The sequence below is a fragment of the Lissotriton vulgaris genome, chromosome 3_1, assembly GCF_964263255.1.
Source record: "Lissotriton vulgaris chromosome 3_1, aLisVul1.2, whole genome shotgun sequence".
NCBI lineage: Eukaryota > Metazoa > Chordata > Amphibia > Caudata > Salamandridae > Lissotriton > Lissotriton vulgaris.
The window spans coordinates 671,881,572-671,909,226 of NC_141689.1; the positions used below are offsets into that span (position 1 = coordinate 671,881,572).

General features: G+C 45.2%; 1 protein-coding gene across 1 annotated transcript in view; it reads right to left on the reverse strand.

The window, feature by feature from the left end:
• The window catches only part of LOC147726908 (uncharacterized), a 456,046-nt gene that overhangs the window by 20,100 nt on the left and 408,291 nt on the right, over positions 1-27,655 (reverse strand). The window lies entirely within an intron of this gene.

A 27,655-nucleotide genomic window follows, 5' to 3' on the forward strand; every position in this document is an offset into this window, starting at 1 on the left:
AATTATCGCCAGCTATCGCTGAAATATATCGCCAAGCTAGTGCTGTCAACGCTTAGCGCTATGGCAATAAATATTCAGGCGCTAGCGGGGTATTCCATGGAACATCGCTGGTTTTCTAGCGATGTTCCATGGAAAACGGGAATAAGCTTGATGATAGGCCCTGTGGCCTTAGCCCCACAATCCACCTCCCATGTTAGATATGCCTTAGTCAGGAATTTAACAGATGTTAAATTCCTGAGTTAAGGCAGAGTTAGCTCGATTTAACTTACCGCTATGCCTCGTTGTTAAAATCGCAAAGCTGCCTTCGTGATATTTTCCCATGTTGTTTTCACAGCCACGCCTACTTTGCATCTCATTACCGATGTGAGGCATGTGAAAAACGGGAGCTAAGTCGAGGAAACATGCGCTAGCGTGTCCTTGTAAATAATGCAATATAATTATTGCTGCTTTGCGCCAAAAAAAACGGACGTTAAAGAGGCGATAATTGTATCGCGGGCCCTTGGTAATATACCCCTAAGTTGGTTCAAGTAATTGCTTGAGATCATGTCACTGTCGATTTGACAGGCGAGGTGGAGTGCTTAGCCAGCGTGCCATAGGATTGTCCTTACTGTGCTTGACTAAATCAGAATATATAGAAGAGCAACAAACAAACAGATTGGTTCTTCATTTTTTATTATTATACCTCAACGATGCTCACGTCGGTCGCAAAAGTTTTTGAAAAAGAACACACAGATTGTTGGATCATTTCTGTCGATCGTATTGAATTGTAACTTTAAATGACTGGTAGAACATTACGTACAAGTCCATTTGCAGCTTTACTAGTAACCAATGTAAGATCCCAAGTCGCCGAGTTGCTGCCTCAAATTGTTTACCATCCACAACGCTTCCATGGGATTTTTTCAGAAGCTGTTAGCATTTTGGCATTCATTTCGGGTGATTAATATCAAAACCAACTATGGCTTTACATAGCTTATAGATATCACCTTTATTTCCAGGTGAAAACATCAATATTACATCGTGCCACGTAAGCTCCCTGAACCCTTATCGTCCTCCAGGATTCCACATCTGTTGAGTCACTGCCAAGTCTGACTTTGTTCCCACTTACGTCCCTTGAACCCTCCCAGGGAGTTTGCAATCCTTCCTGTCCCTCAGGTTTTAAAATCTCAGTTCTATCTCTGAAATAAAAGGCTATCAGGATGGGGGCCATTCTGCTGTGGATTTGTGAACCTGTCCATCATTTCTGCCCAAGTCGGTAGATCTTCTAATGCATTTGGATCCTTCCTATTAGCCCTCATGCAGACTTCCTCCGCTAGAGTCCATTAAGTAATATCTTTCCCTCATCCCACCACTGCTGGACTATGCTTGCATAGCCACCATATGCATATCCGGCGTCTCACCAAAACCCACCACGAATTCACAGATGTACACCTCACTTTCGCTTTTAGGTTTTGCTTACCATGCACTGTGTAGCAAGACTCATTGTTTGCTATTCAGTGGACATACAAGCCGCCCACAGCATGCCATTGGTTGTTTTTATTGTCACTCTAATTTGCGATCTTTTCGATTGGTTTCCTCCTATAGAATTCCCTTGCTTTATTGTGTTTGCCCCTCCCTGCGGCCTTTATTGTGTTTGCCCCTCTTTGCGACACACTCTTTCTCCATCTGGTAAGCAGTGTACAATATATGATTGAGTCTGTGTAGACTGAGAAGTGTGTACAGTTGTGGCATGAAGTCACATTGATCTTTGTGAGCAGGGAGTAACCCATTAAGTCTAGTTGCCTACACTTTGCTAAGTATTTTAATGTCAGTATTAATCATCGTTAATAGGCGGTAGGAGGTTGGGTCTAGTGGATCTCCGCATGATTTGAGCATCATTATCATACTTAAACAATTTGTATATAAACCAAATAACCACTCCATGCTCTTTCATATGGTATCTCTAATAATCCGGTGTCCCTCCCTCCATGTATAGTTCTCATGACTCGTGCTCCGTACCTGCCGTGAGGTGGAAGCTCCCTTAAGGGAGTAGATAAGTATTTCAAGCAGAGTAAACATTTATCCAAATTTGGGCAGTGTGTGTTCTGCTACTGCTCAACTTCTCCATGGCTAGCAAATCCCAAAGCCTGTGTGTCCAGTCTGCATGTGTGGGTATGGTGTCCGTACTCCAGCAAGACCTGCCTAGCAGCACACAGTGCCAGTGTTATGGCTCTCCTGCTAGCTGAGTGTAGAGGGTACGTTAAAGCGTTGGGTAATCCCAATAAAATATAGGTGGGGAAATGGGGCAGCTCAGTGTCAAACATACTAACAATGTTGGTAAGGACCTCGGACAAGTATCGGTGTAGTTTGGGGGCAGTTCCACAATAAATGGGATAAGGTGCCCGAGCGACTGAGTGCCTCCAGCACAGGGCCGGACTGGGAATAAAAACCGGCCCTGGCAAACTGCTCAGCCGCCCCCACCTGGGATGAGGGGGAGTGCTGCTGAGCAGTTTGTGATGGCCGGTTTCAGACGTTTTGTTACAGGGAGCCGATATTTCCCCCCCCCGGTAACAAAAACGGCCCCCAGGGGCCCAAAACCGGCCCCCACCCTAGCAGCCCACCGGGGAAACGCCCGGTGTCCGCTATGGGTAGTCCGGCCCTGCTCCAGCACTTATCGTCACTCCTCTTCTTCCACTTAACCAACCGGGATGGTGTATAATACAAGTAATGGGCGATTTTCAGCAGGGTCTCCCTGCCTGAGGCACTACCAGCCGAAGTGCATTGCCAGCTGCAGAATGTCAGTCCATTCTTTGTCCGAGAACTGGCGCTCGTATTCCCGCTCCTACCGTGTCCTACCCGGGGAAAGCAAGACTCTCTGTGAGGTGCTTAAAGGTGCATTAATGTCTGACGACAGATGCCGGTCATCCCGCCTCGACAAGAGCCAATGTACAAATGAGGTGTGTTGCCTGTTAGCATGTGGCCGTATCGACGGCTGGGTTACCCAATGTCAAATTGCTACACAATACCAATATTCAGAATCTGGTAGCCCAAAATCCTGATGCACCTACGAAAATTCCAGCAAGCTCTCCACATTGAACAAATCTCCAATGCATTTGCAATTTTCCTCCTGTCACTGAAGGCTGTTCCATGTAGTGCTGGGGGGAAATCTGAAATCCCCATGATTGGGGTAAGGGGTAAAATAGGGGTAGAGAGTTGCTTGGGGACACATAGTCCATCCCATACTCCCATTGTGGCCCGAACCATGGAAGAGATATATACCCCCGGTGGGCGGTATCTTCATTGAAGCCAAGGAATCTTCCAAATATGAATACCCGCACAGCCTGGTCGATGAAGCACCAATGTTTTTCTGAGTTTGGAAGTTGCCATTCCACCCAAAAATACAACTGAGATGCCTGGTAGTAGCACAGTAGATGATGTATGCCAATCCCACCCTTGGCCACTGGGAGGTGTGTACGGTTGCGTGCCATTCTTGCACGCTTACCACCCCAAATGAAGGCCTCCAGGGAGTGTTGAAGTTTAGGCAGCATGGATGGGGCTGGTTGTGTAAATGTAAATGTATTGGCATTTATATAGCGCACTACTTACCCGTAGGGTCCCAAGGCGCTTCGACCGCTGCGAAACCCTTCCTGGCTTCCCTGAGAGATGGTCCCTTAATGGGTATCTCCAGGGTGAGACCAGGCATCCCCGGCGGTCTGGTGGGGCCGTTAGTGAAGATGAGGCAAGCTAATGCCCAGAGTTGCCGAGTGTGATCGCTGATCAGAGTGGGCACCGAGGCGAGAGAATTATCGAGTCCGCTGACGCTGGTCCAGAAACCTGCCACGCTGGGAATCGAACCCTGGTCCCGGGCCGTCCTCTGCTCTCGGGTCTGCCGCCTCTAACCAGTGAGCCACACTACTACTGGTTGTAGTGGTATAGCCTGCAAAAATATAAGATCTTAGGTAATAGGGACATTTTGATGACAGCTATTCACCCCAACCGAGAAAGTGGACCCCCATACCAGGATTGTATTAGGGAGCATGACTTATTCAATAAAGCAGCGTAATTGTGTGACACAGATTTCTCTATGGTTGAGAACAATTGAATGCCCAAATAGGAAATTCCTCATGTAGCCCAAGTGAATGGGAATGTCGTAGCCAGGGAGGCCTAGTCGGCCTGCGAGATGGGGAGATTGACACTTTTAGATTTGTGTGGTTTTCACATTGAACCTTGAGGCCCTCCCAAACAACTCAGTCCCTCTAGTAGAGGGGCAGTGATTGGTGCGGTTTAGTAATGGCCTACAGCACGTCATCTGCATACAACACTATCTTGTGAGGTTGGCCTCCCATTCAGACCCATTCAATAAGGAGGTGACCCCGCACACACTCTGACACCGGCTCCATATAGAGTGCGAACAGGAGTGGCGAGAGCGGGCACCCTTGTCATATTCCCATAGATACAGGGAAGGATTGAGATAACGGCCATTAACGTCAACTGGCGCCACCGAGTCGGAGTAACTAGCCCATATCCACTTAAGGAACCGGGGCCCCAGGCCAAAAGCCTCTAAAACTAGCTGTAAGAAAGGCCAATGTGCATGATTAGATGCTTGTTCAGCGTCAATTGAGAGAAGTGTGTGGGGACCCGGGATAGTACGGTTTTGTCTAGTAAGTGGATTATGCATTAAGTGTTGTCCCCACAGGTGTGCCTAGGGATAAAACCTGATTGTTCAGGGCTCACAAGTCTTGGCATGAGCCTCCCCAATCTATCTACTTTTTAAGATATCATCAGAAAGTAATATCTTTAGTCTTGATAAAGATGGTTTAAATCAAGATAATACCATTGAAACACGTCGACGGAATAGAACCATAGTCTGCACAGTGGGCTGCCACACTAGATATTGATTGTCTTTTGTACATCAGGGTCCAGCCCCAACCTTACCTCATACGGATAGGGTCCCTTTATGACAAAGTGTAGTGTATTACTAGTACTATCGTCTAATTGTCTTTGTTATTGAGTCTGTTCATTTGTTTATTTATAGTGTGAAGTTTTTTGATTTTGAACATACATTTACTATGCCTGATTAACTATATTTTAATTTGCTACAATTGTTTTATATTCTTTTAATAAATTGATACATAACATTTCTAATATTTTTCTTGTTTCCTGGCACACTGCTTTGTCAATTGGTACTGTATCCCCTATGATTGAATGTGTGTGATTTAGGTGAGTGAATGAGTAAGAGTTCTCTCAGTATTTTCTAAGTCCTCAAAATAGTAATTGAGGTCAGCATTTCGATCTTTAAGTTCAAGGATCTTACTGCAACATGCTTTCATCTCCTCCTCCCTGGAATAAGATTTATTTTCCACTGAATCCACTCGTTGCTCCAGATCGCCCATCTTGCACCAAAGGTCCTTCACTTCCTTAGTCATTTCCATCTTGAGGGTTACTATGTCGGCTCTCAGGGTGCTAAAAAGGGTTTCCATGAATCTGAGTGTAACCTTGCCAGGCTTCGTTGGGGAGAGTGTGGGCGAACAAGGCTACCTAGTCAATTTGGTCCTTTTGGAGGAGCTCTTAGCAAATTAATCTTTGACTGCTGGTCCTTTTTAGTTCTTGTGGAAGTCACTTTACTAGCCCCTGGGGACTCCGGATGGGGGTGCGCAAGTGTATGTGAGTGGTCCCCTTCGCTAGTAAACAGTCCTGCCCCTCCCAGGTGCTCGGGCGTCAGAACATCAGCAGTACATCGCACCTCTGCCCCAGATACATCAGGCAGAGGGAGACAATAGTACTGCTCCTTACTTGATAAAAGCAGACAGTCTCTGATTAAGTATTGCCAAGGAATGATCCCACGGTGATATGTCCTCTGAGGTTGCTAGCTGGTCTGCTATTTGGTGTGCCCGGAGGCCAGTCTAGTTTCGCTATATAATGGTGACCTCACTTTATGGACCCAGTCACCACATCAGTGGATGAGAAGATGGGCGGGGGTCGCCTGCCCCGTCTACCAGTCCCCTTGGGGCCAGTCCATATGCTTAGATATCTCACATGTGCCACAGTAAGGAGAGTGCTGCCGTAATCTGCCTCACTGGGGTTCCTCTCATGCTGGGATCCGGCCACCTTCTCCAACCTCTTCTCCGGTGCAGGCTGGCCGCTCCCTCCCCCCAGTGACCAAGGTCCTGCACGTTTTTGTCGCTGTAGGCCACGGCCCCACACACTGAGAGCCTGGCTCTGGTCACTCTGGAGACCTATCAGTGGCATCCCTCAGCTATAGTCACCACCAGTCTCCACTTCTCTGCCCGGCACCTAGCAATTATCCAGGTCCCACAAGCGGCCAGTTCCCAGAGGGTGTTCCCGTAACCACGTTTCAAACAAAGGGGGGAGAGAGAGAGTCAGTGGATTCAGTCTCCCTAGTCATGCGAATAAACAAAGTAGAATCCACTCAGAGTGGCGGTGATCCCTAAAGTGATGGGGAACACACAGTGTTATTTAAATGCCCCTCACACACCAACAGGCCCCTTGGTGTCATGCTTCATCATCGGGGCCTTCGCACCCCTCTACGGGATGCGGCGTGCTACGACTCGCGAATACGCAGGAGCACTAAATAGTGAACTATGTGAGGGGGTGTGTTACTAAGGAGTGAGTGAGGTGAGGTGAAAAAAGTGAATAGTTTAAAAAATACCTGGCACGTGGGTGAAAAATAATTTTATTAAATCCCCGGCTGGTATTATTAAAAGAAGTGCAAGATGGGGTTGTAAGAATACGTGTTAGGGTATTACAACCACTACAAAGGTGTCAACATGTTTCGGAGCGCGAGGGCTCCTTCTTCAGGACAAGGATAAGCACTTACCCTCCCCTTACTCACATGTAAATGTAAAAGTGTAAAAAATGTTACAACAATGTGTAATATACCTAACAATGTTATATATGTAGGTAGATGTAGTTGCGCCCAGCTGGTTGAATAGAATCGTTTCAGGCTTGCAAGAGATTCACCTGTCAGTGGACTATCTGTGCACTTCAGGCTCGTAGGTTTGGCAAGCACAATTTACTGGTAGAAAACTGACTGCCTCTGACTCTTTGAGACAGCAAAAAACTGGTACTGCCAGTCCTAGATCAAAATTCTGGCAAACATCCAGGCAGATAAGGACACAACTCTCTCCAGTGCCCTCCCTGCAGATGGGTAGATAAGTATTCTTTCCTCCTTAAGTCAAGGCAAATTCTCTTCTTGGAGTGGGTAAAAGAGGCTGCTTGAGAGGGGTGTGTTCAAGTTGGTGCCTGTGTAGAAGCTGTCTGGCAGTGCTCTGCCGCACTCATGAAGAGATAGTGGGATCCTAGGAGTTGCAGCAGCCTGGGGCCATGACATGTCATGAAGAGGGGCACTGGTGGCTTACTTCCACTCTCACCGGAAGGCGAGGTCTGGGCACCTAAGGGCTGAGATGGTGTGGTGCCGGGGATTCATGATGGTAGATTCAGCTAAAGAAATTGAAGTCACCGGTCTACGCCGGAGGCAGAGGTGGAGACAGAAGCCCCACGAGTGGTGCGCCCCAGAGTGCTGGAGTGGTTACGGGAACGATCCCTAAAGTGATGGGGAACACACAGTGTTATTTAAATGCCCCTCACACACCAACAGGCCCCTTGGTGTCATGCTTCATCATCGGGGCCTTCGCACCCCTCTACGGGATGCGGCGTGCTACGACTCGCGAATACGCAGGAGCACTAAATAGTGAACTATGTGAGGGGGTGTGCTACTAAGGAGTGAGTGAGGTGAGGTGAAAAAAGTGAATAGTTTAAAAAATACCTGGCACGTGGGTGAAAAATAATTTTATTAAATCCCCGGCTGGTATTATTAAAAGAAGTGCAAGATGGGGTTGTAAGAATACGTGTTAGGGTATTACAACCACTATAAAGGTGTCAACATGTTTCGGAGCGCGAGGGCTCCTTCTTCAGGACAAGGATAAGCACTTACCCTCCCCTTACTCACATGTAAATGTAAAAGTGTAAAAAATGTTACAACAATGTGTAATATACCTAACAATGTTATATATGTAGGTAGATGTAGTTGCGCCCAATTGGCGATAGATGAAAACCTGTGGAAAGAAAGCACAATAAACACACTGGTCTACAGTGCACAGACCAAGGGAGAAGAAAATGCTTCTCTTAGTACAACAAGGTAGACCCAAAAATAAGGGTCAGAGAACCCTGTAAAGAAAAAATGAAAAAATGTATATATGAACAAACACAGCACATACAGACATACATTCATAACATTGAAATACTCTCTGCTCAGATGGAAAGAGAGAGGGAGAAAAAGCAGGTAATGTAAGGCTTACTTATAGTTCTCAAATACAAGACCTCATGAGCCTATGCGTGTTATTGGGGGATCCTTCCTTACTGCTCAGTAAAGTAACCTAAAAGACATTGATATATGGGATTCAGTTTGTTATAGGCACCAAAATCCTAATGCGCCAGAATAATGCTCTTTTTCATGACCCAACTCACGGTTACTGCAATGGCTAGTTGCCTGCCTTCCCTCAACGCGGCTCCGATGAAGTGAGCGTTGGTCGCGTCGGTAACTCATTTATACTCTCCCGACAGGTAATTAGTTGAGGTAGATTGAATAATGAGGCCCGGGGAATGCCCAAATACGGAGTCTATAATGTCAGGGAATCCGGTGCTGCGCGATCGGCTCGCGCTACATAACGCGCATGCGTACCCCTGCTTCACAGTAGTGAATGCGCATGCGCGGCAGAAGATGCAACCGCGCATGCGCGAAGCAATGGCACTTCGCCGCAAAGGTAAAAACGCATGCGCGAGAGGAAATACACAGCGAGCATGCGCGCTGGAGTTGAAAATACGCCTATAAGGTGCAGGGGCACTACAATAGGACTAATATAGCCAGCAATCAAGTAGCGCTATCAAAATGAAGAGCTGGTGTAATAGAGAAATGTGGGAATATATCCCTAACTTGGCCCAATAGGTACTCTGAGTTTGATGGTAGTATAGTAAACTGGCTCAGTGGAGACACATCGAGGGGGACAGTATATCTTAATGGAACACCGATGATGTTTATAAATAGCCCCATTAACTATGACCTTCCCACATCAGGCTGAGATGCAGAGTTCAGAGCGGGACGACCTAGTACAGTTTATCTTAGTAGATTCCAAGGAATGGAGTCGTTGAGCCCAGTGGTATTGGTTCCAAGACGGAACACCCACCGCTGTTCTTTTTCCAGAAGACCTACTTCCGAGGACAGTTGTTCAATTACTGTCCACTGTAACTCGTTGACACAGTGTTGGTGTTCAATAAAGTGGGCTGACATTTTTGTTGTAAGTTTTTTGCACCTGATGTTGCTTTTGTGCTCATTGAGTCTCACTTTCACTGGTCTCGTTGTCATTCCCACATATTCTTTTCCACAAGGACATGTGATCAAATATACAACATTCTTGCTGTTGCAATTAGTAAATGCACGTTGTTCCCAGTTTGTCCCATTTGAAAAAGTCAGAGTTAGGCTTTTCCTGGTAAGGTGGCAATTATTACAGTTGCCACACGGGTGGTGGCCGTGTATCCCCTGCAGTCTTGGCTGATCAGTTTTAGTCGGGCTTGGTCTTGTGTGGACAAGCATGTCTCTCAAGTTCCTACCCCTTCTGTGTGCAAACAGAGGTTTCTCCAGTGATAGACTGCCACTTGTCAGTATACGCCAATGCTTATTAACCAATTTTGTGACTTGGTTGGTTACTGGGCTGTATGTGGTGACACAAACTGTTCTATCCCCTTGATTATCCCTCCGTGGATTATCCTCCAGGAGGGCCTCACGGTTGTTATTTCTAGCTCTTTTCATAGCTTTTTGGATCACCGCGTCCGGATATTTTCTCTGTCTCAGTTTCATGCTGAGGTCTTTAGCCTGAGTTTTATATTTGGCAATGTCACTACAGTTCCGACGTAAGCGAAGGAACTGTCCATAAGGTAAGTTCTCCCTCAGATGACGCGGGTGGAAGCTGTCAAATCTGAGGAGACAGTTCCTGGCCGTCGGTTTGAAGTGGGTTTCTGTCTTCAGGACGCCTGCCTCATGATAAATATTCAAGTCCAGGAAAACCATGGTATTGTTTGACACTTGGTGGGTAAACCTGAGGAATGCATTCTGGTTGTTAAGCCAATGTACGAACTCAGATACCGAGTTCTCATCTCCTTCCCAGATAACCAAAATGTCGTCAATATACCTTTGCCAAGTGCGGATCCTCGCCCTGTAAGGATTGTTCGGATGGAGGATCTTTGAGGATTCCAGATGATGGACATATAGTCCGGCCAGGCTTGGGGCAAAAGTACTGCCCATACTGGTCCCATGTCTCTGCCAAAAGAGGGTGCCCTCATACTCGAAAAAGTTTTTTGTGAGGGCCAGTGAAATACACTCCAACACTACACTGCGAGGGGTATGGTATTCCCAGTTGGTAGAGTGGAGTACTTCCTCAATAATTTGTAAAGTCTCATCATGTGGGAGGCTCGTGTAGAGGCTCTCCACATCCAGGCTTAGGAGCATCTGAGAGGTAGGATCGAAAGTCTGGTTTTGTAACAGTTGTAGTGCTGCTTTTGTATCTCTAAGATACGTGTCAGTGGCTTGTACGAGAGGTCTCAGAAAGGCATCGGCAAACTTGGACAATGGTTCCAAGATAGATGAAATACCGGACACAATGGCGCGTCCTAGTGGGTTTTCGAGGTTCTTATGCACTTTCGGTATGGTATAGAAATATGGAATGCGTGGATTTTTCTGAATCAAGAACTCAGACTCTTTTTTGGTTATCCAATCATGTGCAAGAGCCTCTTCAACCATGCCACCTATTCGTACTCGTAGTGACTCAGTGGGGTCTTCAGTTAGGATTTGGTAATTCCTACTATCGGAGAGAAGTCTCCTGCATTCTCTATCATAGGCTGGGGTGGTTTGAACAACCACTGCTCCCCCCTTGTCAGCGGGTTTTATGGTAAGGTTCTTGTTCAACCTCAATTCTTTGATTGCCTCATTCTCCATTCTGGTCATATTCTGGAATACCCTGTGCTTGTTTTCCAAACATTTCAGTTCTTGCATTATAGCTTTTTCTAAGGCCAATACCTCGACCGGGAGTTGGTGATCCAGCGGTGTGAAGGTTGACCTAGGTTTTAAACCTGTGTCTGAGGTCTCTATAGGTGGTTCCTTATCTATGAAAAAAGCCCTCAACTTGATGGTTCTGATGAAGTCCTGCATTTCCTTATGCAGTAAAAAAATGTCTGGTTTGTTGGTGGGGACATATCCCAAGCCTTTGTTGAGTACCTTTCTTTGCAACTCGGTGAGGGGCCATGGGGTTATATTAATAACTAGGTCCCCCTGTTGCTCGTAGAAGCTTGATTCGCCGTCATGCTCCTCGTCAACACCCGTGGGTCTGCCTCCTCTATGGGCTGCCAATTGACGTTGTTGCCCTTCTTGTTCCTCCCCCTGCGGGATCCCTGGCCCCAGGATAAAAAAGGCTGCGCATTCTGGGGTGCATTGGTTTGGTCTGGAACCCATTGGGGGTACATTTGTCCCATTTGTGGAGGGACAAACTGGTACTGTGGGAATTGAAAAGGGGTCTGATAAGGATTGAATTGAGGTCCTTGAAAGCCTCGCCAGCCTCTCTGGCGCGGGAATTGAGGTCTTTGTTGTCGAAACCCTCCTCTTTGTTTCCTTTGTGGAAAACCTCCTGACCTTGTGCTTGAGTTGCTACCATCAGAGTTCACACTGTCAGTGTCACTTGTATTGTCTTTCATTACATAGTCTGCTCGTGTGTATGGGTAGGCTCTTTCAGGGGTAAATCGATCTTTATCTTTTTTCAATTTGTTAAATTTGCTTTGTTTCAAGGTTGCCTCAAACTCTTTCATTTGCTGATTCATCTCTTCCAAACCTTTCTTTATGTCTGCTGGTGAAATGAAAGCTTTTAACTGAACTTCCAGTTTTTGGATGTCTACTTTCAATTCCAAAGATTTTGTTGCGGCAGTTTGGACTATGAGCACCAGCCAATCCCTGGTGCAATGCCATGAAATGAGTGACCATGCTTTTTTAAAAACAAGGTCGTCTTGGAAGATGAAAGGTTCAGTTTTAACCAATAAACCCTGCGGGGCCATTTTGTTTCTTAAGTATTCCCTCATCAGTAGGCCATGTAGAGCTGTTCTGATTTGTGTTTTACGGGCATTCATCAGTTCATCCCAGTCTGCTACTGCTGGGCCTGGGTCAGTGTTGCTGAGGCCTTCAAAAGGATTGACATCTGCGAGAATTCGGTCAATGTCATCCTCACTGTAGGTCAATCCATGTTCGTCCTCCATGGTACTAATGAGGAGAGTAGGAAGGTTCAAGATAATATGATGTTTTGTATGAGTAAGTGTCTGTGTAAGTCCAAAGGTGGATAAATAACAATGGGAAGGGGCTCCCACAGCTGTACGCTGTCTCTAACAAAGTTTCAAACAAAGGGGGGAGAGAGAGAGTCAGTGGATTCAGTCTCCCTAGTCATGCGAATAAACAAAGTAGAATCCACTCAGAGTGGCGGTGATCCCTAAAGTGATGGGGAACACACAGTGTTATTTAAATGCCCCTCACACACCAACAGGCCCCTTGGTGTCATGCTTCATAATCGGGGCCTTCGCACCCCTCTACGGGATGCGGCGTGCTACGACTCGCGAATACGCAGGAGCACTAAATAGTGAACTATGTGAGGGGGTGTGTTACTAAGGAGTGAGTGAGGTGAGGTGAAAAAAGTCAATAGTTTAAAAAATACCTGGCACGTGGGTGAAAAATAATTTTATTAAATCCCCGGCTGGTATTATTAAAAGAAGTGCAAGATGGGGTTGTAAGAATACGTGTTAGGGTATTACAACCACTACAAAGGTTTCAACATGTTTCGGAGCGCGAGGGCTCCTTCTTCAGGACAAGGATAAGCACTTACTCTCCCCTTACTCACATGTAAATGTAAAAGTGTAAAAAATGTTACAACAATGTGTAATATACCTAACAATGTTATATATGTAGGTAGATGTAGTTGCGCCCAATTGGCGATAGATGAAAACCTGTGGAAAGAAAGCACAATAAACACACTGGTCTACAGTGCACAGACCAAGGGAGAAGAAAATGCTTCTCTTAGTACAACAAGGTAGACCCAAAAATAAGGGTCAGAGAACCCTGTAAAGAAAAAATGAAAAAATGTATATATGGACAAACACAGCACATACAGACATACATTCATAACATTGAAATACTCTCTGCTCAGATGGAAAGAGAGAGGGAGAAAAAGCAGGTAATGTAAGGCTTACTTATAGTTCTCAAATACAAGACCTCATGAGCCTATGCGTGTTATTGGGGGATCCTTCCTTACTGCTCAGTAAAGTAACCTAAAAGACATTGATATATGGGATTCAGTTTGTTATAGGCACCAAAATCCTAATGCGCCAGAATAATGCTCTTTTTCATGACCCAACTCACGGGTACTGCAATGGCTAGTTGCCTGCCTTCCCTCAACGCGGCTCCGATGAAGTGAGCGTTGGTCGCGTCGGTAACTCATTTATACTCTCCCGACAGGTAATTAGTTGAGGTAGATTGAATAATGAGGCCCGGGGAATGCCCAAATACGGAGTCTATAATGTCAGGGAATCCGGTGCTGCGCGATCGGCTCGCGCTACATAACGCGCATGCGTACCCCTGCTTCACAGTAGTGAATGCGCATGCGCGGCAGAAGATGCAACCGCGCATGCGCGAAGCAATGGCACTTCGCCGCAAAGGTAAAAACGCATGCGCGAGAGGAAATACACAGCGAGCCTGCACGCTGGAGTTGAAAATACGCCTATAAGGTGCAGGGGCACTACAATAGGACTAATATAGCCAGCAATCAAGTAGCGCTATCAAAATGAAGAGCTGGTGTAATAGAGAAATGTGGGAATATATCCCTAACTTGGCCCAATAGGTACTCTGAGTCTGATGGTAGTATAGTAAACTGGCTCAGTGGAGACACATCGAGGGGGACAGTATATCTTAATGGAACACCGACGATGTTTATAAATAGCCCCATTAACTATGACCTTCCCACATCAGGCTGAGATGCAGAGTTCAGAGCGGGACGACCTAGTACAGTTTATCTTAGTAGATTCCAAGGAATGGAGTCGTTGAGCCCAGTGGTATTGGTTCCAAGACGGAACACCCACCGCTGTTCTTTTTCCAGAAGACCTACTTCCGAGGACAGTTGTTCAATTACTGTCCACTGTAACTCGTTGACACAGTGTTGGTGTTCAATAAAGTGGGCTGACATTTTTGTTGTAAGTTTTTTGCACCTGATGTTGCTTTTGTGCTCATTGAGTCTCACTTTCACTGGTCTCGTTGTCATTCCCACATATTCTTTTCCACAAGGACATGTGATCAAATATACAACATTCTTGCTGTTGCAATTAGTAAATGCACGTTGTTCCCAGTTTGTCCCAATTGAAAAAGTCAGAGTTAGGCTTTTCCTGGTAAGGTGGCAATTATTACAGTTGCCACACGGGTGGTGGCCGTGTATCCCCTGCAGTCTTGGCTGATCAGTTTTAGTCGGGCTTGGTCTTGTGTGGACAAGCATGTCTCTCAAGTTCCTACCCCTTCTGTGTGCAAACAGAGGTTTCTCCAGTGATAGACTGCCACTTGTCAGTATACGCCAATGCTTATTAACCAATTTTGTGACTTGGTTGGTTACTGGGCTGTATGTGGTGACACAAACTGTTCTATCCCCTTGATTATCCCTCCGTGGATTATCCTCCAGGAGGGCCTCACGGTTGTTATTTCTAGCTCTTTTCATAGCTTTTTGGATCACCGCGTCCGGATATTTTCTCTGTCTCAGTTTCATGCTGAGGTCTTTAGCCTGAGTTTTATATTTGGCAATGTCACTACAGTTCCGACGTAAGCGAAGGAACTGTCCATAAGGTAAGTTCTCCCTCAGATGACGCGGGTGGAAGCTGTCAAATCTGAGGAGACAGTTCCTGGCCGTCGGTTTGAAGTGGGTCTCTGTCTTCAGGACGCCTGCCTCATGATAAATATTCAAGTCCAGGAAAACCATGGTATTGTTTGACACTTGGTGGGTAAATCTGAGGAATGCATTCTGGTTGTTAAGCCAATGTACGAACTCAGATACCGAGTTCTCATCTCCTTCCCAGATAACCAAAATGTCGTCAATATACCTTCGCCAAGTGCGGATCCTCGCCCTGTAAGGATTGTTCGGATGGAGGATCTTTGAGGATTCCAGATGATGGACATATAGTCCGGCCAGGCTTGGGGCAAAAGTACTGCCCATACTGGTCCCATGTCTCTGCCAAAAGAGGGTGCCCTCATACTCGAAAAAGTTTTGTGAGGGCCAGTGAAATACACTCCAACACTACACTGCGAGGGGTATGGTATTCCCAGTTGGTAGAGTGGAGTACTTCCTCAATAATTTGTAAAGTCTCATCATGTGGGAGGCTCGTGTAGAGGCTCTCCACATCCAGGCTTAGGAGCATCTGAGAGGTAGGATCGAAAGTCTGGTTTTGTAACAGTTGTAGTGCTGCTTTTGTATCTCTAAGATACGTGTCAGTGGCTTGTACGAGAGGTCTCAGAAAGGCATCGGCAAACTTGGACAATGGTTCCAAGATAAATGAAATACCGGACACAATGGGGCGTCATGGTGGGTTTTCGAGGTTCTTATGCACTTTCGGTATGGTATAGAAATATGGAATGCGTGGACTTTTCTGAATCAATAAAGCAGTACTACAACTGTTACAAAACCAGACTTTCGATCCTACCTCTCAGATGCTCCTAAGCCTGGATGTGAAGAGCCTCTACACGAGCCTCCCACATGATGAGACTTTACAAATTATTGAGGAAGTACTCCACTCTACCAACTGGGAATACCATACCCCTCGCAGTGTAGTGTTGGAGTGTATTTCACTGGCCCTCACAAAAAACTTTTTCGGCAGAGACATGGGACCAGTATGGGCAGTACTTTTGCCCCAAGCCTGGCCGGACTATATGTCCATCATCTGGAATCCTCAAAGATCCTCCATCCGAACAATCCTTACAGGGCGAGGATCCACACTTGGCGAAGGTATATTGACGACATTCTGGTTATCTGGGAAGGAGATGAGAACTCGGTATCTGAGTTCGTACATTGGCTTAACAACCAGAATGCATTCCTCAGATTTACCCACCAAGTGTCAAACAATACCATGGTTTTCCTGGACTTGAATATTTATCATGAGGCAGGCGTCCTGAAGACAGAGACCCACTTCAAACCGACGGCCAGGAACTGTCTCCTCAGATTTGACAGCTTCCACCCGCGTCATCTGAGGGAGAACTTACCTTATGGACAGTTCCTTCGCTTACGTCGGAACTGTAGTGACATTGCCAAATATAAAACTCAGGCTAAAGACCTCAGCATGAAACTGAGACAGAGAAAATATCCGGACGCGGTGATCCAAAAAGCTATGAAAAGAGCTAGAAATAACAACCGTGAGGCCCTCCTGGAGGATAATCCACGGAGGGATAATCAAGGGGATAGAACAGTTTGTGTCACCACATACAGCCCAGTAACCAACCAAGTCACAAAATTGGTTAATAAGCATTGGCGTATACTGACAAGTGGCAGTCTATCACTGGAGAAACCTCTGTTTGCACACAGAAGGGGTAGGAACTTGAGAGACATGCTTGTCCACACAAGACCAAGCCCGACTAAAACTGATCAGCCAAGACTGCAGGGGATACACGGCCACCACCCGTGTGGCAACTGTAATAATTGCCACCTTACCAGGAAAAGCCTAACTCTGACTTTTTCAAATGGGACAAACTGGGAACAACGTGCATTTACTAATTGCAACAGCAAGAATGTTGTATATTTGATCACATGTCCTTGTGGAAAAGAATATGTGGGAATGACAACGAGACCAGTGAAAGTGAGACTCAATGAGCACAAAAGCAACATCAGGTGCAAAAAACTTACAACAAAAATGTCAGCCCACTTTATTGAACACCAACACTGTGTCAACGAGTTACAGTGGACAGTAATTGAACAACTGTCCTCGGAAGTAGGTCTTCTGGAAAAACAACAGCGGTGGGTGTTCCGTCTTGGAACCGATACCACTGGGCTCAACGACTCCATTCCTTGGAATCTACTAAGATAAACTGTACTAGGTCGTCCCGCTCTGAACTCTGCATCTCAGCCTGATGTGGGAAGGTCATAGTTAATGGGGCTATTTATAAACATCATCGGTGTTCCATTAAGATATACTGTCCCCCTCGATGTGTCTCCACTGAGCCAGTTTACTATACTACCATCAGACTCAGAGTACCTATTGGGCCAAGTTAGGGATATATTCCCACATTTCTCTATTACACCAGCTCTTCATTTTGATAGCGCTACTTGATTGCTGGCTATATTAGTCCTATTGTAGTGCCCCTGCACCTTATAGGCGTATTTTCAACTCCAGCGCGCATGCTCGCTGTGTATTTCCTCTCGCGCATGCGTTTTTACCTTTGCGGCGAAGTGCCATTGCTTCGCGCATGCGCGGTTGCATCTTCTGCCGCGCATGCGCATTCACTACTGTGAAGCAGGGGTACGCATGCGCGTTATGTAGCGCGAGCCGATCGCGCAGCACCGGATTCCCTGACATTATAGACTCCGTATTTGGGCATTCCCCGGGCCTCATTATTCAATCTACCTCAACTAATTACCTGTCGGGAGAGTATAAATGAGTTACCGCCGCGACCAACGCTCACTTCATCGGAGCCGCGTTGAGGGAAGGCAGGCAACTAGCCATTGCAGTAACCGTGAGTTGGGTCATGAAAAAGAGCATTATTCTGGCGCATTAGGATTTTGGTGCCTATAACAAACTGAATCCCATATATCAATGTCTTTTAGGTTACTTTACTGAGCAGTAAGGAAGGATCCCCCAATAGCACGCATAGGCTCATGAGGTCTTGTATTTGAGAACTATAAGTAAGCCTTACATTACCTGCTTTTTCTCCCTCTCTCTTTCCATCTGAGCAGAGAGTATTTCAATGTTATGAATGTATGTCTGTATGTGCTGTGTTTGTCCATATATACATTTTTTCATTTTTTCTTTACAGGGTTCTCTGACCCTTATTTTTGGGTCTAACTTGTTGTACTAAGAGAAGCATTTTCTTCTCCCTTGGTCTGTGCACTGTAGACCAGTGTGTTTATTGTGCTTTCTTTCCACAGGTTTTCATCTATTGCCAATTGGGCGCAACTACATCTACCTACATATATAACATTGTTAGGTATATTACACATTGTTGTAACATTTTTCACACTTTTACATTTACATGTGAGTAAGGGGAGGGTAAGTGCTTATCCTTGTCCTGAAGAAGGAGCCCTCGCGCTCCGAAACATGTTGACACCTTTGTAGTGGTTGTAATACCCTAACACGTATTCTTACAACCCCATCTTGCACTTCTTTTAATAATACCAGCCGGGGATTTAATAAAATTATTTTTCACCCACGTGCCAGGTATTTTTTAAACTATTCACTTTTTTCACCTCACCTCACTCACTCCTTAGTAACACACCCCCTCACATAGTTCACTATTTAGTGCTCCTGCGTATTCGCGAGTCGTAGCACGCCGCATCCCGTAGAGGGGTGCGAAGGCCCCGATGATGAAGCATGACACCAAGGGGCCTGTTGGTGTGTGAGGGGCATTTAAATAACACTGTGTGTTCCCCATCACTTTAGGGATCGTTCCCGTAACCACTCCAGCACTCTGGGGCGGACCACTCGTGGGGCTTCTGTCTCCACCTCTGCCTCCGGCGTAGACCGGTCACTTCAATTTCTTTAGCTGAGTCTGCCATCATGATGCCCCGGCACCACACCATCTCAGCCCTTAGGTGCCCAGACCTCGCCTTCCGGTGAGAGTGGAAGTAAGCCACCAGTGCCCCTCTTCATGACATGTCATGGCCCCAGGCTGCTGCAACTCCTAGGATCCCACTATCTCTCCATGAGTGCGGCAGAGCACTGCCAGACAGCTTCTACACAGGCACCAACTTGAACACACCCCTCTCAAGCAGCCTCTTTTACCCACTCCAAGAAGAGAATTTGCCTTGACTTAAGGAGGAAAGAATACTTATCTACCCATCTGCAGGGAGGGCACTGGAGAGAGTTGTGTCCTTATCTGCCTGGATGTTTGCCAGAATTTTGATCTAGGACTGGCAGTACCAGTTTTTTGCTGTCGCAAAGAGTCAGAGGCAGTCAGTTTTCTACCAGTAAATTGTGCTTGCCAAACCTACGAGCCTGACGTGCACAGATAGTCCACTGACAGGTGAATCTCTTGCAAGCCTGAAACGATTCTATTCAACCAGCTGGTGCTGGTCTTTTCTTATGGGCCTGGAAGATGAGCTGTGGGTTAACTCATACATATGAAAGAAGTGCATTCCAAAGTCTGAGAATCCAATCCTGAATTTAATAATAATATCCATTTTTTTATGTGAAACACCTTTGGAATTTGTGAGACATTTTATTTATTTAATTTTTTTGGCTTCTTAAACAACCTGATTAAGATCTTTGAAACTTTTACTTTTTATCTGTATTTTAAGTGTCTACTGATGCACTCATGCCACAAGTATCTTCTTGGAGGAAGGCCTTGCTGCTTGAGCCAAACATCCAAGTTTAAGCTGGGGATTCCTCACACAGAGGGGTCTTCCTTTTGAGCTTGCATTGTTTGGGCCTTGTGGGAGCTCAGTCCCAACTCTAGCCATCCGGTTCTTCACACACTGCTTCTCATCCTACTCAGAAAACAAAACTATTCAAAACCGATATTTATGTTCAAAACAGAACCCATTTAACTTCAAAAAAGCCAGACCCGATGGCTCTGTTAATTATTATTTAAAATGAGGTTTTTTTCAGTTACTGTTTTATCTGTACCTTTATACTGGTTGGACAGTGCTGCACCACGTTTGGGCGAGGACCGTGCTTTAAAAATACTTCAAACAAATACATATGTATCTAAACGTTAGGTTTTTATTGATAAAAATCTAGACAGCTTTTCACCGGAGAAGGATACAAGATGCAACTCTGTCCTTTCTTCCTCTCCGTGGAAAACGCTTACTCGAGAGAAGCTGCAAAGCAGAGGCTTGGCTGTGTGTCTTTTGAGTGAGTACAATGTGTGGAGTATGTTTTGTATGAGTTTTAAAGGACACCTACTCTTCAGGAGGGAGAGGGGGCTGAGAGGGTTGGGCTGGCCTATAGGGCAATCTGGCAGTTCCAGGTGGGCTGGTCTAACAGGTCAGTGAGACGGCCAGTTTTTGAGTGTTTGTGGTCCTGTTATTGGCTTGGTCGACCCGGCCGGCTTTTTCTGTTGAGTTACCTGATTTTATCTCGATGGCAAATGTGTGTCACTTTTTTAGCTGTCTAATTCACTAATGGGAGCCACTTTTATTTTGGTGCCTGGGTCTATTTGTCGTCTGACTCTGAGGGCTGATGCCTTTTGCAGTACATTTTGTTGAGCGAGTCAGTAATCTTAATTACATGATTAGATTTTCAGTACTTTAGTACGAAGGTGAGCACAGAAATGCTATGTGGGCAATTTTATACTTACAGATGGGCTGGGAGCTTTGCAATCCTTATTTTACAAAAACCTGTGAAAAGTTATTCACACATTGCCTGTGACTCACGTGCAAATGACTCCGCTCACCAACGCTATCTATCTGCTTGTTAATGAGATTAAAACTTAGGTTTCTATGTGTCATAAGATAAAGTCAGACTTCCGGCACTGGAGAAAAGGTTCGGTATTTATGCATGTATGAGGGTTTAGTAGCACATTTCTAAATGCAAATCAAAGGCATAACAATTAAACCACAGGTGTAGTATAACATCACAGTCAGGAAGAAATGATGACCAATAACTACAGAGTTAGGCACCAAAACCATGGGTAAGAATGGTAGCGATTAATTAATGAAGAAAGTAAAACTGAAAACAGAGAGATGCAAAATAAATACATGCCACTCTTTCGAAGAATTGTGAGACATAACAACATAAAGTTAAAATGAAACAAGCAACAACCCTACTTTAACCCACATGTTGCTGACAAGCAAGTAAACCACTCCCCATAGCATTATTCGGCCCTTCATTGGATAAATACATTACAGAGTTATAGTTCCTGATGACTGGTTTAGGAGGTATTGTTACTTTTTATTCTCCCTCAGTCTGTCCTCTACATTGGGCCAGCCCTTTGCGGTATCCATGGTGCAGTGTGCCCCATCATGTATATTTATTTATTTATTTAACATGTTTTATATAGCGCTAGCTGGACCCGGGGGTATCAGAGCGCTTTACATGAGTATACATTGTAATATAGCAACATTTACAATGAGGTAGTAGGAGAATGCCTGACCTTGCCTGAAGATGCTTCAAAGCAACAACCAAAATACATTTCTTTTCAGGAATCTTACCTTCGAATAGTTATACCCGGGCAGTAAAGGATCCTACACACATAAGTCTCTTCTGTCAATTGCCCTTTTATTGTTGTTTGTTGGAATAAAAATCTGTGTGCTCATAGACCTCTGCACTACTCCGACAATGAACTGACATGGTCATAGGACATAGCTTCCTACAACAGTTTTTGGGTTTCAGATGAGCACAAAATTGGTCTACAGAGTGGACAAATAAGAACAGTATGTGTGAAAATAGCCACAAGGAAGAACAGCAGACCTTGATTTTCAGAGATTATATTGGTCTGTCTTTCATACATAAATCTCACCTACCAGTTCTTTTAGTGCTACACACTTTACTTTTTGATTTTTTGACCTGCTTATATAGATACCTTTATTATTTGCTTGGGTACAATATACTGTTCATGATTGTGAAGTAAAGCTACAATCTGCTAGCAGGCCCACTGTCTGACTGAATCAACCTCAATAGAAAACCAATGCCAGTTTGCTTATGTGCTTGATTTTGGTGTCTAACACGAGGCAAGGTAAATATAGATTCATGTTTATAAGCAGCCGGCATTCTAAATACGGACTTCTAGAACAGTGTGACAACAAGATACATATTTAAAGATAGTTTTCAACCTCTTCGTTTTCTTTCGTGGTACAGATGTACTTACTGTCTAGAAACAGTATTCCAGATTTCACTGTCTTTTATTGTAATTGCATCTATATAGGACTTGCTACCCACTGACGTGGTGTTCGCAGATATTCTCCATTCTGATGAAACAGGGGCTCAATTTAGAAACAAAAATGTGCATTTAAGGAGATTGAAGGTTACCAACTAACTGATAAAGCATTTTTTTTTGTGTATAACCTCCTATTTTTGACGATTTGGTACCGAAGTGCGCCCTACCTTTTTTTCTAAAAGGTTTGTGATTTTTTTACTTTAAACTAGCAATTATTAAATCTTTGGACATATACTATATCCAGTTTCACATTTTAGAAACAATGAAAGTAGTTGAAAGAATATAACATCAGTTGTAATTCTTTTTTCTAAAAAGAACCGTAAACGAGCAGATTTTTTATTTAATCAGATAATTGCTGATTTAAAAGTAACAACAAAATCCATTAGAATAAGAAAGAAAAAAAGCATCTCCATTCTAGAAATAAATTTTGGTTGTACAAACATGTATAGAATGTGACAGCATAAAACACTGCAAGCCTTAAGCAGTGTGTCATTGTCTTGCCTTCTTTTTGCTCACTCACTCTGCACGGTCATTATCATTACCTTTATTCTCGCTTAATCAATAACTGGGCATTAAGTCAGTCAGTCAGTCAAAGTTCTTATTTTGGTAACATACCATAAAAAGGCCATACATACACAATAAGCATAACACAATAGCAAAGGATAAAACAAGTAAAACCTTGTATTAAAAATCACATACAAACAGTTCCTGCAAATATTAAAAAACATTGGATATTACACCGAAATGTCAGTATATAAAATATCTAAAATTGTATAAAAAGTATGACACCTCCTAAAAAGTAGCCCTTAGTGCGAAATATGAGCTTCCAGCTTTAGTATTGCACATCTCATGTACCACATAGATTGGAGAAATCTTGCTGTGGAAAAAACTATCAGGGAGGAAGTGTCGTATTTAAGAATCCTGAACACCTCCCTGTAATCCCTAAAGCCCCTAGGCCTACATAGCTGCAGAATCCATTTCTCCCTAGCCCTAGCGTAAGTGGGGCAGAAGAGCAGAAGGTGCAGATCTGTCTCACTGCCGCTCGAACACCCCGGGCAGGTACTTGCCGTTGAGGAGGCGTTCCGCCATTTCTGCGTTACCGCCCTCAATGGTAATGCGCTGTGTCTGAACTGGGTGTAAAGTTTCTTAGCCAAGGAGGGCTGGATATCATCCAAAAAGACTTCAAAGCGAGGATTAGCCTTGATGTTCAAGAAAGTGTCCGTTAGCCTACCCGTCAAGGGATTACTTGTTGTAGACTCCGTGCGGTACCTCCTAAGAGTTACATTCAGTAGTTTTTTAGAAAGCAAAGGACAGGAAACTTGGGGAAAAGACCACATGTCTGGGCATTAATTCATTTATTGTTAATGCATATACAACTTCTGCTGGGGCACTCTAGCAGGCATTCACTACTCTCTCTGTGGAAATATATTTTCCTTTGTCACTGCCCTTTGGGATCATATAATGACCGATCAGTTGTCTTCTGCTGAAAAATTACTTTTCACTGACTGTTTGGAAATAGGAATGTCCATCGTAAGCGCATTGCAGTCTCGCCTGTGCCTTTATTTTTTCATTTTATTAATCAGCAGTGTTTATGCAGTGCTATCCTGGCCCAAGGTGCAGGTGAGCACTTTCCACAGCAGCAGGGATCTGATACAAGTTAGCACGATCATAGGCTGCCGCCAAGGTTATCTCCATTGCTCAGGAAGGACAGGAGATCTGATGGAGGGTGGGAGGCAGATGGCTACACCATTAATAGGGTAAGGTGCAATTAGGTCGAGTAAGATGATTGGAAGCACGAATAAAGAACAGAAGTGAGCTGTTTCGTGAATTGTTGTTACAACGGAAGGCATCTTATTTTGAGCATTAGTTCATGCCAGAGTCTTGGGCCTTTGACAGTTGTGGCTGGTTTCTATATTTTATCTCTGACCTCGTTTGGAAGTATCTTTAGGCGGTGTGTAGGCCTTTAGTAAACAGTGAAGTGATTCAGAGGGCGAGAATGCAGTCGCGGCAATTTCCACTATGGAGTGGCCAGGTGGCAGGGCAGTAGAAGTGTCCAACGGGGATTTGGGGTGTGTGGTGGGGGTTGAATTAAAAACATTATACTTTACCTGTTCCTGGGGCCGCCTTACGCTTGGGGGCTCCACCGTTCTGCTACTCCTGGCAGTCCCTGGGGCAACAGACTCCCCATCCAATCCAGACGCTGCAGTTCAGCGTGGGGATTGGCCTTAACTGGCTGGTTTTACGCTAGGCTCAGGCACAAGGGGCCATATTATCAAGAACGGAGATAAAATTAGGAGCTTGATAATATGCCCTTGAGAATTCCCATAGAAGCCCATGTTTGATGTCCTTCACACCAGAACCTGAGCTCCTATAGGAATTCTCAATGGCATATCATCAAGCCCATTATCGCACTTTAGCAGGAGTTTCCTGCAGCTAATGCGGCGATAATGTTATCGCCGTTCTTGATAATATGGCCCAGGGAGTCTGTGCCTTTCTCTAACCAGGCGGTAAAATACAGCCAGGTTAGAGACACCTAAGTGCACATGTCTGTTTGGGTGGCCTTGGACGGCCGGCCAAACAGACATACGCACTTAAAAGTGCACAACATTCCTCCTCCCCCTCCCATGACCCGGCCACTCCCAACCATACCCGCGCTGGCTCAGAGCCAGCAGCTAAAACCTAAAACAATAGTAAAATATAGTTTTCTTTTTCAGCAGCTGGCTCTGGGCTAGTGGGGTGATGAGGAGGAGCCGCCGCTGTGAGAGTGCCTATCCTCTATTGGCTTTGAATTTGATCAGGACAGTAAGAGTTAGCTAGTGACGGTGTCTGAGATGAGGGTGAAGTGCTTGAATTCTCTTTGTTCCATGTTAAGGAGTGTGGCAGCTTGCTTGGCAGATTTTACCAGGGGACGTATTATAGAAAGTGCCCCGGAGGCGCAAAGGGCGTGTGCGCCTGCTTAGTGCGCCCCCAGGGCACTTTGGTATTGAGGAAGGCATGCAGGCACTTGTGCGGCCCCTTCTGTAATACAAAAAGCGCTGATGCACATGTCAGACCAGTGCTATCATTAGAGGGCTGCTCCTCATTTGCAAGGGGGCGTGGCCCCAAGCAATGGTGGGATCATTTTGCCTCTTCGCCCGCGCCATATTATGGACTGGGGAGCGAAAGCGAAGAGCACTTTAGGAGGCGCACTAAAAGTATGTCTCAATGAGGTGCCTACTTTCAGTGAGCCTCACAAAGGCAGCCTTCTGAAGGAGATCAAGGGGGTCCTGTGGATTCCCATAGACATCTCCTTGCAGGTGGATGCAATCACGCACTGCACCCGCCTGCAAGGGGAACTCTCTCCCCTCTTTAAAGTGTAGGCGGGTTGCCGCCTGCACAGTAAAACATGGAGAGGCTTTGAAGCAGTCGCTTTGTATTTCACAAAAATGCACTGCCCCAATGGCTTCATTAACCCCACGCTTTTGCAGCTTAAGCAGGGCTGGTGTTGACACTCACAGCCTTTTCTGTCTGCAGCTCAGCAGACAAATGCTCTTAAAAATACGGGACACCAATAACAGAGGTTCAAGCAAGTTACAACTAAGAAATGAAGAGAAGAGAAGGAAAGAAAGAGAGAGAGAGGGCTGGAAGGAAGAGTGAAATGAAGGGCTTATGAAAATAAGGAAGAAACTGTGACAAGAAGAAAGGGTAAAAAAGATGAAAGGATGTATGCAATGGCAAATGAACTGATGGATGTAAGGACAAAACAATATGTGCATGAGCGAGAGATAGAAAGTGGCTGGAATGATAAATGACTGGAAGAATGGGTGAATGGATGAATGGTCGTCTGGATGGAGGTGTGGAAGGAGGGTTTGCTGATTTGATAAAAGGAGGGTGAATTGGTGGAGGGATGAAGAAGAATGGATGGATGAATGGATTGTGAAAAGGATGTATGAATGTTTGGAATTGTGAGCAGAAGGATGGATGATAAAAAACTAATAATGAAAGGGTGGATGGATGGAATGGTGAAAGGATGGATGAAAGTAGGAAAAGATGGATAGATGGATGTATACATAAATGACTTAAAGTTGAACAGAAGGGGTTAATAATTTACCTCATCCAGAGTCGGCAGTGTTTACTCGATTCCCTTACCCAATGATATTCGAGTTATGGATCAAAGCAGGGTATTTTAATTTGCGGGCTACTCCGTTGCGCTGCTCACAGGGCAGGACAAGTTTATGGCTGTTCCAGGGGCAGCACATTCATGGTCATACGATGCATTTTCCCTGTTTGCACATGGGCCTCTATTTAAAGGTGCACTGTGGCGCAAACAGGGAAAGTGCGCTGTATATGTAAGACAGCTCCAGGAATATACTGGCCAAGCCTATGAATGGGTTTGCTGACATCTAAGATTAGAGCGTGTATAGTTGACTGCAGTTCAGAGGTAGAAAGGGTTTGATTCCGAGTAAAATAATCAAACAATCCCACACTTTGGGGCCTTAAATTCACATCACAGATGAATTTCAAGTGTACATGCTTTTGCTAGGTAACTTCAGCACTTGTGCATGGGCAGCAGACAGCATAGCTTGGAAGCAACATACATTAGTCAAGTAACTTCGGAAATTTGTGCAAGCACTGCAGACAGCACAACCTGGACACACCGAGCAGGGGTTGCAGAACTATGTTTCCGAGCTGCTATGTCCAGAGCTTGTGCACTCATTTTCAGAGTTAATGATTTAGTACTTGTACTGTAGACAGCGTGATTTCCTAAAAATGTAGGTACCTGTAGGACTTGGCCTTTTTTAGGCTAAAGTTCCCTAAACTTTTTGATTTCCCCCTAGACCGTTTTCCTGACAGAGAATAGTCAATGTAGATGCTTTGTGTACTTTGTCACTGCTGATCAGTGTCGAAGTACCAGAGTTCACTGTTTAAAATGTCATGGTGAGTGGTAGGCCATGATTGGTATGTTTGCCTTACTAGTAAAGTCCCTAGTGATGTGCACTGTGACTTCAAGGGCTATTAATGCAAGGGCACGAAGAGAAGGGAACTCATGCCTTCAGTGTAGGGACTGCGCACAGAATGCTAAGTTAGCATGTAGTCCTGACAAGCGCAACCACTTGTCAGGCCTGACTTTCCCTTTTACATACATGTTGGGCACCCCTGTGGTAGATCACAGGTAACCCCTGGGCAGGGTGCAGTGTAGGTAAGAGGCAAAACATACACTGACGCGTGTGCTATGTTCTGACAGTGAAAAACTCTCCATTTTGTTTTTCACTGCTGAAAGGCCATCCTGCCCATAGGACAGAATGGCGGAGGCTGGATGTTGTGTTTGTTAGCCTAGTTTCCTGTCAGTTTATAATGGAGAGGAGAAGTTTAGTATGTATGAACTCACAGTGTTCTAACACATCTTTCTGGAAGGTGGTTTTGTCACTGTGTGTTCATAAACATTTCTTTGTGTCTCTGAAATGTGGATTGTCTGCCTGGAGCTGAAAGGTGAGAGGAGCTGGGAGAGGTCTTGACCCAGGGAGGGGTTGAGATGGCACCATG